Genomic DNA, 13,457 nt, shown 5'->3' with positions numbered 1-13,457 from the left:
ATTTATCGATGTAGAAGAAAAGGTGTTAGGCATTTGCTCCAACATTACCAATCAACATATCCTTAATTTAGAATTAACAAATAAAACTGAAAGAAATAATTATAACACCTATGTTTTATTATCAAGTACTGGATGCTTTCTCTCTTTTCTCCTCAGCCTATAGCAGTCCAATACTGGACATTGAAGATCATCCCGCCAAGACGGAGGGATGTCTTAGATACTTATATATAGCATAGGTTACCTACTTATCGTAAAATGAAATACTATATTATGTATGTACCTTAATATTTTTTATGAAGGAAGTGCTACTACATTCCTGTTTTATAAAATTAATGATTGAAAATAAATCAACATAATGTTTCTAGTCTGGTGCCTTTCGGCGATGAAATTCTTTTGCATCCCCCATACTATAATGATCAGGCCTCGTTTTGACGACTGTGACTTTCCTTTCAAATGGATTAATATATTCGTTCATTACTGCCTCTTCTTCGATCGCCATATCATCGAAAATATCTATTGAAAATGATGATTATTCTCTGCGCTCGTATAGTTTAGAATTGGTATAAGTATAAACACAAAAAGTACTTTCTTAATAACCTCAAAATGTCAAACAATGTCAAATTATCAATCGAATAAGCACTATCTGGCGGCCCAAGCAGCAGATAGATTTATTCTCCAGGTAACTGAGTTATTGGACGAATAAGTTCTATCTGACGGTTGAAAAATTGAATATTTCGCTATCTGTCGAATAAACGCTATCTGTCTGTCTATCTGAGCATTGAAAAATCGGCCCTAAATCCAACTCTTTAAGGTAACTTTGTTAAGAATTTAATTACCTACACATACATATAAGATTCCATGAAAATGGGCCCTCTGATTTCGAGGGTTTTTTCATAATAAGTCAAAAAATGGCAAAACACATGGTGTGTTTGCAATTTTTTTTAACATACTTATTATAATCCTGCACCAATTTATAAGCAACTAACATGTTCAGTATACCCTCTGCTACAAAATATATTTTTATCAATGTGATAGAAGCCACCGTTTTTCCAATCTAATCAAGTATATCAAGCCGACTTTAGCATTTTAGCTTTAGGGATCCCCTTAAGTCTCTTTCCTAGAATAACCAAATTACCTAAGTATATGTTTTCTAAAGTCAGATATCCACTGCTGACTAAATCATCTTGGAAAACAACAAAGCTTTAATAAAACTAATAATATTAATGATAAAAGCCTTATTTCCCATATAAGTCTTTGAGTATTCTCATAATCATTCAGTAACAATCAAGTTATTACATAATTAGAACTATTCCTCCTTTTTCTAGCTCGCGCTGTAAAACCATCATGTCTCCTTTGGCTTCAGCCTCTGCGCTGGGAGTTCCTGAAATTTTGAAAGATGTTTAATGGATGTAACTATATAGGTATTCTATAATGTACTTTTTAATTTCTATGAATATAGGGGTATGTATCATCATCATCAGTCAATATTCATCCACTGCTGGACATAGGCCCCTCATAGAGGGTATGTATAATTTGTATTTTTAATACTCATGGCGCCCTTTTTTTGACTGGAGTGGGAGTAGGGCTGCAGCTCTCTTCATTCTCAGTAGAATCTGAATAAGGCAAAAATGAATAAAGTTTTTTGTTATCTATACTAAGGCTTATATCTATCCAGTGCCTATAACACTTTTATTCATTAATAATTATACACACTTACACATAATTTCAATTCCGTCGGGCAAAGCACTATTTGTAGCAACAGCATCAGCATTAGTCACAGTGGCAGTGCGGCATTTTCATCACCAAGGGGAAGCACCCTGTAATTAAAAGGGTAGCACCAAATTATTACCCTATCATTAATAGTCATAGAAAGCAGCCCGCTTTAACAACTTTCTAAAGGCCCCCATTCACGGGCGTACCAAATCAGCGTGTGAATGGGTGGGTGCGTGCGGCTCGCGGTAGAGAAATAGGTTATGTGCCTTGTGTATAATGCCATAAATAGCTTTGTCAGTAGTAATTCTAAATCAATTCGACATAAGTAAATAAATTTCATATTAGGTACAATACCTTCTGAGTATTGCAATCTTTATATTCAAACCATCTAGGTATATTGATACTTACTTTGGATCTTCTTCTTTTAGTGCCTCTCCACTACTGGAGGTTGGCAGTCAGCTCTGCATACTCCTCTCTATTCTTCGCCAAGCGCATCAGCTGTTCTACGCTGACCACTCCCGTCCATTCTCTTACGTTACGGAGCCACGACTTTCTCCTTCTGCCCACACGTCTTTTCCCCTCTACCTTGCCCATCACAATGACCTGAAGAAGTCTGTATCGATCGTGTCTGAGCACATGTCCAAGATAGCTTGTCTTCTTCAGTTTTATGGTCAAGGTGAGTTCTCGGGATCTTCCGACGCGTCGCAGAACTTCTTCGTTCGTCACTTTATGGACCCAACTTATCCTCAACATTTTTCTTACTTTGGATACTTAAAAGAAACTTCTTCAGTTCAAACAGTTCAGACAATTTCGGCTAAAGTTTTCAACAGAAAAAAGAAAATAGTAACTGTCAAAAGTGACAAGACTTACACACATACATGGTTTTTTTCTTCAACGTTGAATAAAAAAGTCGTTCCTCGATACTTGATAAGATTAATATCGATTTTAAATCCCACAAAATAAGTTGTTGGAATAAATTGGTTTATTGAAATTTTCATTTATTTATTATAATATCGATAAAATTCTCGTACCTATTTATCAATAAAAATGAAACCCAATGATTCGTAAAGAACTGCTTTTATAATCATAAAATGCGATAAAATTAATGGTAGATATTGATTTTTTACGCATGGCAATTTTTATGATGAGATTTCATTTCAACGTGCCTATGCCTGCACCCACATTATCTAACTCGGGTGTCAACTATTCTCGAATACTTGCCGTATAAATCTATGATGGATTTCTAACCGTCTTTTGGTATCGGCTAACTCGGTCATGATCACTAAACGAATAATAGGTAACAGCCGGGCCATTATGTAACTCGGGTGTCAAAGATTCGCGATTACTAACCGTATAAATCTATGATGGGTTTCTAACCATTTTTTGGCATCGGCTATCTCGGTCATGATCACTAAACGAATAATAGGTATGAGATTTATCGATACACTAGACTAGAGGTTGAAAAATTTTTATGAAAATATTCTGTGATTTGGTTAGCCGACTAAATGACAACTTCATTTCACTTCAAACTACAAGTACTGACATTAGGGCTTTTTAATTTGCCGCATTATTTAGTTAGAAATGGCGAATAAATGTTGAAAATAATAAATGTTGACCGCTGACAGTTATGTGTTGATCATAGTTAATTCACTGCGGATGTGTTGATTTTGTGTGTAGGTAGATAGTTGATAAATATCTTGTCAGTCATAATGAATTGATAAATAAGTATAACACACAATCAATAATTGTGTTATTATTTTATTTTAATGGACAACATTTCATTTTTTACCCTATATTTTTATTAGCTATTCGGAAAGCTTGTTAAAAATTAGAGGACCTGTATTTTTTTATTTTTCATGTACATTTATTTTTCCATGTTATATTTAACTTTAAACTTTATTATTTTAAAACCGGAAGTGACGTAGGCATTTTAGGCTCAATTTCGATTTTAGTCCTTTGCCTTAGTCTCGAAAAAAAAATTAATTTATTTGAATATGTCATTTTAAAGCTTATAAATTAACTATGTTTTTAAGCTGTAGTGCTTGAAAATTTTTCAGATAAAATTCTTTTTTAATTTAGCATTTTTGTTTTCACCTTTCTTAACATTTTCTTAATGTTTCAACTATTTTGAAGCACTGTGTCTAAATTAAGTTGAATATTCCGCATTTAATGATTATAGTTAGTTGGCTAAGGTGTCATCGATGCAAAACAATCAAAAAAGTATTAAAAGAATAGTAAATTTTAAACATAAATTTCGGCAAAAACCTAAAAAAAACTTAAAACTTAAATAACTCAGAAATGGTTAACTTTCGGATAGTGCATTATGGGGTTTAATCGACTGGAAATGCCTCCGTCTATAACCCATTTAAAGGAATACATCAACTTAACAGTCACCCTGTATAGCGGGTCATCTCTTAATGCGTACTAACCATTTTATATGATCAATAATAAAAAAAATTCTAAAAGTGTCAGAACAGAATTTATGAAAATGACCCAAATAAACAACAAAACGTCACGATAAAACGTCAACGTCAATCAAAAATGAAAGTGACAGTTATTTTTTTTTTCATCTATATAGGCTTTGAGCAACAAAATGCATCGCACCTAATTAATGACATCATCAGCACTTTTAGACTATTTTATGAATTTCTCCAAAATGATATATCCTAAAAATTCAAAAATATTTTTTTTGTGGCCTTTAAAGCTAAATCTCGAAATGGTTTTCGATTTATAGCCGCTTAGGTTTTTTGAAATGTTGTCCATAGATATTACCTTCACTGTATAGCAAGTACTTACATGTAAACTAAATTATCTAAAAACATATAAGTAGTTGTCTTGATCACGTAGACTAGCTGGATTTCCGACATATAGGTAGGTGACCGGTACCTAAAGGAAGATGAAGGACAACATTTTATTCCGCTCCTATAAGGAGACATAAATCCAGCTATGGACTATGAATATTATGATGAATGATGATAGATTCCATGATGCACTTGGGTACCGAGACTACCGAGATATATTTTTATGAAGTACCACATAAGTGCATAATTAACTAACTACTTACCTATATTAATTTCAAATTCACATATGAATGCATTACCTACTAAGTCATATACCTAAATAGAAAAAAGTTTTATTATGTTCATAATTTTCATAGAAAATTCCCTTAGAATAATAATAGTCTCGCGCTAAGCTAGGAGAAAATCGTTTCAAATTTCACATTACGAATGCACGAGCCACTATATACTTATGAATTCTGGGTTTAGTCTCATAAAATTCACATTTGGACATAATATGAGCAATTTAATTCTTTATTTAAAAGCTACTGTTTACTAGTTGCCCAAGACAAGACAGTTGGGCCACCCAAATTTGTACTTATGATTCCAACTATCCAATACAAAATACCAATCTCGGGTTTCGATTAAATATTCGCATAATATATATAATTTTAACAAGATGGCGGCCGGTGGGGATTGAAGTCTATACCCATGATGACGTCATTATTGGCAACCAACCGGACTTACATAATGCGAATAGTATCAAAATTTGCTTTTTGACAGTCTGCTTACGGTGAAAAGAGTTATCAACGACATACATAATGACCATGCTGATGTACCTACTTAAAATAAATACTTACGGTTCTATTCTAGTTAACTAGGTATGTTAATGAAGGAACCTATTAATTTACAGGTAGGTAGGTATGTGAGTACTATTGAAAGTAGGGATGAGCTGAATATTTTTTCACGAAATTGCTGAACTTCGGTACTTACGTAGGTCATATTACAATTAAAACAAAATCAAACATATATTACTTTTCACTCTCTTACTGTCAAATTTCTCGAAATCAAATAGGTAGGAAGCTCAGACCAACTACAAAGTAGGTAGGTAGGTATTTCGGCAAAATACATTGTCTGCGCGGCGGCGCGGCGCGGTGGTGGCGGCGGCGGCGGCGGCGGCGGCGCGCGATAGCCACGCAGCCCACGCACACATAGTCAGGCTCACTTACACAACGATAGCGCGGTAACCGAGTTAAAAAGAGACGGCCACAGAGTATGAGCGGGACAAAGCATAATGCCATCAAAACAAAAACATACCTAACTTGTAAAAAATGCCAAGTCTCCCAAACGTAAAAAAGTCGGTTTCTTTTTTCTGTTTCTACCTACTAAAGGGTTCTCCTATTTTAAGTAATGAAAAAACCTTAACTCAAAATAAGCTTGTAGTGACCATATTCATAGGTATATAATATATAAGAAATCTTGTGATGCGATTGGTGATCTATTTATTTAACGAACGAAATAAGTCCAAAGTGATATGTTTAGCGACCCCCATTGTACATTGTACCTATACCTACACCAACGCCAAGTTAATTTTAATGATCGACCCGTCATTGTATATCCACATCAAAAGTGCTACGAGTACGAAGGGAAGGATTTGTGGAAGAAACTACAAACTCTTGACATCAGAACCAAGAGGGCCGATGTCCATTTTTGAAACTTTTCAGTAGAGCCAAAATAAACTTTTACCACCGTTAAAACAAACAAAGATGTTTGTTTTGGAGTCGAAATACCTACATTATTTCGCTCGGCTAGTTAATGAAAATACAAAATCGTTTCATTTGAAGACAATATTTATGCAATATTAGCGAAAAAATCTAGTTTTGTATCTTTGAGTATGGATATCAGCCCCATTTTTCGACTATAAATATAAATAGTAACTTAGAGGCTCACGTCAATAAAAGACTTTACGGCAGTATAGATTTTAGACTAAAAGGCAAGGCTTTTGTTAACATCGGACCTTTTGGTCAAGAAAATAAAATTAACTTTAAAAAATGCGTATACCTATTATAACAACAGACTGTATGGTTCGGGGAATAAATAGTATTCAAGTTGAATTTTGGCTTGTGTAAGTCTACATAGGGGGGCTTGTCGCTCACGTCCGTAGGTACAAACCCTATTTACCCTACACGTGTCCCCTGGGTGGTGCTAACGAGTGACAACGCCGAATGTCGGGCGGCGGTAAATCGACCCGACCTCCTCTCCTAGCAGAGGCGGCGATCTCCCGCCGTAAAAAAGGAGAATCACCAACACGCCTGCCAAGCGCGGTGATTATGGCAAACACACCTCCTTATGATGGAACAAACAAAGCCCCGGCCCCCAGTCTCCGGCAGCCCCGCTATCCCGGACTCCGGTAGCGGTTACGGTAACGGCGGGGCAGGGGGTGCGAAGAATCTCCGGCAGAGAGTCGGCTACCAGCCCAACCGACCCTTGCACCTGGCAACATATAACGCACGGACACGGAGGGAAGACGTGAAGATAGAGGAGCTGGAAGAGGTAATCAGCAAATTAAAATGGGACATTATAGGGTTATCCGAAGTCCGACGAGAGGGAGAGGATACGGAAATTCTCCAGTCCGGAAACGTGCTGTACCACCGGGAGGGCGACCAACTGTCCCAGGGGGGTGTCGGGTTCATCGTCAACAAGTCCCTCGTCAACAACATCGTTGAAATCGGAAGTGTGTCGACACGGGTTGCGTACCTCATCCTGAGAATATCTAAACGATACTCAATGAAGGTCATACAGGTTTACGCACCCACATCTAAGCACACCGATGATGAGGTCGAACTTGCGTATGAAGACGTATCGTCTGCCCTGCGTAAGTTCACTACTAATTTCACGGTGGTGATGGGAGACTTTAATGCGAAACTCGGAAAACAAGAAGGCGGCGAAAACCTGGCCGTATCAAAACTGGATCACCTGCCGGAATGGCTGGAAAAGTGGTGGGCAACGTGGGCACCGAGATGTTGTCCGCCGCACCTGGCTAAGAAGCTGCAACTCCGAAGTCATTTCGTCTCAGTCAAGTACCTGGGGGTGGCGATCGAGCGCACGCTCACCATGAGTGTGCAAGCGGTCAACTCAGTCTACTAGGCGAAGGCCGCACGGGCTATGCTCTGTCCCATGTTGGCTTCCCGACTCCCCCTGCGCAAGAAGCTGAGGATCTTTAAAACATACATGCGTTTCCGTATTACCTACGCTGCTCCGGCGTGGTACGCACTATGCTCGATGACCAACTGCATGAAGCTCCAGCTACAGCAGAACCTGACTCTGAGGGCCGTTCGGGGTTGTATGAACTTAACTGAATGTGTTTCGAACCATAAGGTCTGACGTGAAAATTTGACCGCATATAAGTAATATTTAGTTGGACAAAAGGGTACGTTATTGATATGGGACGAACTATTTGCAGGTATTTTTGAACTGTTGTTTACAACCGACCGTATATAAAATAACATTATTTTCATATTTGTACAGCCATAACGTCTGAAATTATAAAAAGTCCGTATGGTTCCAGTGTACTGTGGATATGCGACCACTTTTAGGAAAATGAAGTTTTGAACAAAAAGAGATAGAGATACGTGTGTTAGACTAAAAGAAAGAAGGATCTTTAAAAAAGTGATTTTCGCAAAAATTTTACATCGGCCCTAATGGTTCTGATGTCGAGAACTATGTTCGACGATTCCGGATTCTCTCGAAGAATAACTTTATTGCGAAACCTGAAATCAATTCGTCTGGACACCAGCGAGTCAATGACGAATTATACAATACAATACAATACTCTTTATTTGCACCAAAATAGATCAACATACAAAATTAAACTTAAAAATAAAAACAGATTAAAAAGGCGGCCTTATTGCTTATAGCAATCTCTACCAGACAACCTTATTTATTAATTATGAATTAGTTATGTGACGCTAATCTAATAATGGAAACGGCGCGGCGTAGAAATTGTCTGGAACAGGTTTTAAAGTGGATGACGAGTGGATTGGATGCCTAATACTTGCGGTTTTGACGTAGTTACAGAGTACATTATGACGTAGTGAAGACAAAGTTGATAGATCTTGCAGTAAACTACAATAGTACCGAGCTAGGAAGTGCTTTTTTGAGCAGAGAGTAGCACAGTCAACAATATAGGGTTTGCAGCACTGCTAAGAATAAAATTCACAGCTTAAATATAACATTTCGTAAAGTTTTCAAGAACAGGGGTATCAGTATTTACAATATAAATAAATACACATGCAATGTCATTACATGATACTGGCAGAAATTGTTGGCACACCCGACAGATTGCCATAAAAATGCCATCATAGCGGCAAGATGGCGGCGAAGCAGATCATCAGTTGGCAGCAAGTGAAGAAAACTAATGCCTTATTAATATGCCTGTATTCTGTGAAGGAAAGCAGTCTCGTCTGCCATTTGGTCACAACGGTGCAAGGAGCAGTGGACCCCTGGATGTAATAAACATGCCGATGTCTGTGGGCCAATGGAGATTGGAGGATCCAGGTATTTCCTAGTTTTTGTTGATGACTATAAATCTTGATATAATGATTATAATATTTCATATTATCCTTTATCAATTAACCATTATTCAGTTTAAACGCTTTCTCATCTCTAATCATCAATTCATCACATTTCAAACTTTGGATTTGCTATCCAGTCAGCCAACAGTGATTATAAACTCACTGTTCTATCATGCATTGTCCCCAACATAACATCTTCAATGCCTCATTTCCGTGTCAATGTACAGGACATCAACATACCATCTCACATTCAGCTTGCCGATGCTTCAGCGAACCTAGAAATATAGATATTTTACTTGGGTGTGACATCATGTTTCAGATACTACTGCGTGAGAGACTGCCAGTGATACCAGGTCAGCTGTTTCTACACAACACTCAGTTCGGCTACATTGTTGCTGGCACTGCACCATTGAACAGCGAGGGATGTTCATCACTACCAAGTAACTTTTGCAAGTCAGTATCTGAGGCTGTCTCAACAGAGTCTTTAAATAGGAAAATAGATATGTTCTGGGAATGTGAGCAGGTACCTGAAAAAGGGAACTATATTCCTACTGAATTAAATCCAGCTGACTGTCTGTCAAGAGGTGTAGATCCTCACAGTCTACTGAATAATCAATTTCATGAAACTGAATTCAAACATAGTGTAGAATCAGTAAATGTGCTTCAGAACTTACCTGAGTTAAAGTGTGAGGCTGAGAAAACAAATATGATACATGCAATCGGTTTAATATAACCATAAGCCCATAAGCAGTTTATTTGGTTCTTTATGATTGGCTTTGCAGACATACCATCCCATTGTCAGCTTGCCTTCTTACATCTCTTCTTATATCTTTATTTAATATTTTTTTTCTTCTAAATTTCAGCTTTCCTATTTTTTCGGGAATACCGCCGCTGCCCCCGGGCCATGCCTCTATAATGAGAAGGTAAGTGTAGAAATACATTATTTTAAAACAATAAAGTCATTTAAATGATATTGAAACTGAAGACCAGCATAATGCATAGGAAAGCCAAATAAATAAAATCATGGTGCAGCACATCCTGTATCAGGGCCTCTAGTACGGGTTTTGCAATTTACGTAAACGAAAATTTTTTTGTTTTCTTCTGTCACCTGCATAGATTATCTGTCAAAAGTTTCATGATAGTTTCCGCTAGAGGCGCCACTTTGTATGCGAGAAAACTGAAACTTTTATAGTTTTTAGTTCACACAGCAATGTTATTTATTTGGCACGCCTATTTATTAATGTATCGTTTCTTGCCCACAGATCACCTGGGTGAAGATGACGATGCAACATCGACATGTCGAAGTACCCAGCGAATGTGACGACAAAACTACTAAATGGATTTTGATCAACAGACAACCTGGATAGGCAACTTTTTAAAAATCCTAGAATCACTACCAGAAAACTTTTTAGCTCTAAGTTTTATTTTAACAGTTACTAGAAAATAAAACCGAGAGCATGTTAAATAAAACAAACCAACACCTATCCCAAAAGAAATGGTAGAAACATAATCAACAAAATATATCATACAGGTTACCAGATAAGGCAAGTAATAATGAAAAATAATTTATCTATCTTTTATCATTGCATGTTATTGTTATAATGTATTTCTACCTATGGGTACAATAGTGGGAGTAGCCTGTATTTATAGTTGGTGAACAAATTGCTTGCTAATGATAAGGCACGGAATTAAAAGGGACAGTCAGAATTGATGGAGCATTTACAACGTAGGTAAACAAATTCCTACACATATCTCAAGTCCTACATATTCAGAGACAGTCATATAAGAAAGGGAATGACTGTTTATAACCACAATAGCCGAAACTGATGTGGCATTTCTCAAAAATTAAACCGGGGGAAATTACAAAGATCTTATCAATGCTATGTAAAAATTGGATATTATCTATTAAGTTTTGTATTGACTTACCTGTAATTCTATTGTACACAAGCACCAAAACAAAACCAAAAGCTAGTAACTTTTTACAAACACTCAGCACCAAAAACAGCACAACGAAACGAAGAGGCTCTTGTTAGCACTGACAGTTCCGTTCCGTTCGCAGGTCGATCGACTCGAATGCGAATGCGCAATGTTTTGACTATGCGCATTGACCTTCATTAATGCCATGCGTACTAATTATTTCCAATATTGTAGTTTAATAATTGAATTAGCAGAATATTTAACAAGACAGAAATTAAAACCCTAAAGAATACGTATGTTTATAAAAATGAAAACAGCTGTATTTATTTTAACTCTTTGGACACATGGCGCCATCTGTTGCCGAGTAGCGGTAATAATAGCGACACCTGTTGTCGAGTAGTAGTAACAATGAGTTAGTGCAGTGAGAGTGAAGTGAACGTAACAATTATATTATTTATATATATTTTAATATTTATAGGTTCTATTTAAGTTTAGGTTTATTAGTAGATCACATTTTATTCTGTTTTATTTAATAAAGTATGCTCTTACTTAAAAGAGCTATGATATAATTCAAGCTATCGATTTTAACTGTTACTTGTATCCATATTCTGATTGATAAATAATAAATTTAGAAATATCATTGTGATTTTAATCATACCTACTTATAACAATATAAAATAATTTAACATGATTGTGTTGATGTAGTTTCTAATGTGGATTTGTATACTTAAAATAAAATAAATTTGTCTTGGCATCTTTTATTTACCTACATATTAAGAACCCAAAATAAGTCTGTAATATAACTGGTTACATTCATTACTGTATGTATTTTTAAAAGTAACCATCATTAAAATAAAAAAAAGAAAAAAAAAAGATCTTTAGTTGCTTTAGTTAGATTCGATCCACAGACCACAGGGATCTAGTTCGAGGCTGTAACCAACTGGGCTGAGGTGCTGATAATTGTTTTAGTGAAAAATTCCTTCACTTTCTTCCTTAGCCGACAACTTACTTAATACATATTTCAGATGCTTACACTTTTCATTATTTTGAAGTCCCTTGACCATATACGTACATAAAGTAGTTATTGCTACGATCTATATACCATCGTCTATCCATTACATACACTCGATGAGTGGTAGATTTAGTTCTTATCAAGTTTTAACTTGATTAACATAACATAATATTTTCCTATATGGGCGACTATTTTTTCATGATTATGAAGAAATAACCCATTGTGGCGGGATACTGTTAGCACTACATGCTAGAGAATACTTCAATGAACTTCTAGACATACAACACATTTACTAACGTGCTCCGAGAGATTAATTACGTCACAATTACATTATATAGCGACATAACCGCAAATATGAGCGACAATTTTTTCATGATTTTGAAGAACAAGCAAATCTACCCAAATTCTGTTAGCACTAGATGCTAGAGAATATTTCAATGAACTTATAGACATACATCACATTTACCAACGTGCTCCGAGAGATTAATTACACCACGATAAATTTACGGCTTCTTTGCGCAATTTGCTGTACAATGTATTCAGGCGCTTTCTCTTTGATTGATTATTTTGAAGTCAATTGAGCAAACACAAAGATGACATATATAGATTTATAATGTATTTACCATCGTCTATCCGTTATTTACACACTCATGTGGGTAGATTTAGTTGTAATTTTTTTTTTAATGAGTGACATTAACTTGTAATGTAATTAATCTGCCGGAGCACTCTGAATGGTGTAATAGTAGTTAGTAAGTTAATTGCAGCATCCCCTAGCATGTAGTGATAACAGAATTTTGCTACTTTTTCTTATTTCTTCATAATCATGAATAATATTTGGCCGTATTGAGTGTCCTTATAATTAATAATTTTGACTAATTTCGAGCACACTGTTAAATGTGTAATATGTATATAGGTTCATTGCAGCATCCCCTAGCATGTAGTGATAACAGAATTTTGCTACTTTTTCTTATTTCTTCATGATCATGAAAACAAATTCACTCATACAAAAAATTTGCTTCTGCTGCTATGTTCACGGCGGTGGTAAAAAAACCGCCGTGAACATAGCAGCAGAAGCAAATTTTTTGTATGAGTGAATTTGTTTTCATGATCATGAAGAAATAAGAAAAAGTAGCAAAATTCTGTTATCACTACATGCTAGGGGATGCTGCAATGAACCTATATACATATTACACATTTAACAGTGTGCTCGAAATTAGTCAAAATTATTAATTATAAGGACACTCAATACGGCCAAATATTATTCATGATTATGAAGAAATAAGAAAAAGTAGCAAAATTCTGTTATCACTACATGCTAGGGGATGCTGCAATTAACTTACTAACTACTATTACACCATTCAGAGTGCTCCGGCAGATTAATTACATTACAAGTTAATGTCACTCATTAAAAAAAAAATTACAACTAAATCTACCCACATGAGTGTGTAAATAACGGATAGACGA

The 13,457-nt window shown here is 36.0% G+C and overlaps 1 protein-coding gene and 2 long non-coding RNA genes across 5 annotated transcripts in view; 1 reads left to right on the top strand and 2 right to left on the bottom strand.

Moving 5' to 3' along the window:
- Positions 1-13,457, bottom strand: part of LOC105379986 (alpha-2A adrenergic receptor) — a 393,199-nt gene that overhangs the window by 76,366 nt on the left and 303,376 nt on the right. The window lies entirely within an intron of this gene.
- On the bottom strand, positions 9,227-11,130 carry LOC125490652. 2 transcript variants are annotated; one of them, XR_007267805.1, is made up of 3 exons: positions 10,991-11,130; positions 9,739-9,974; positions 9,227-9,339 (listed from the first exon to the last, which is right to left on the bottom strand). It is a non-coding gene; the product is annotated as an uncharacterized LOC125490652 (long non-coding RNA). The 2 variants fall into 2 exon arrangements; XR_007267804.1 differs by having other exon boundaries at positions 9,853-9,974.
- LOC125490648 lies at positions 9,364-11,735 on the top strand. Its single transcript, XR_007267799.1, has 3 exons — positions 9,364-9,517; positions 9,928-9,987; positions 10,327-11,735. It is a non-coding gene; the product is annotated as an uncharacterized LOC125490648 (long non-coding RNA).

This window comes from Plutella xylostella, chromosome 26, assembly GCF_932276165.1.
Source record: "Plutella xylostella chromosome 26, ilPluXylo3.1, whole genome shotgun sequence".
NCBI classification, from domain to species: Eukaryota; Metazoa; Arthropoda; class Insecta; order Lepidoptera; family Plutellidae; genus Plutella; species Plutella xylostella.
The sequence above is the reverse complement of the archived record's forward strand: the minus strand, read 5'-3'. Positions and strand labels throughout refer to the sequence as shown.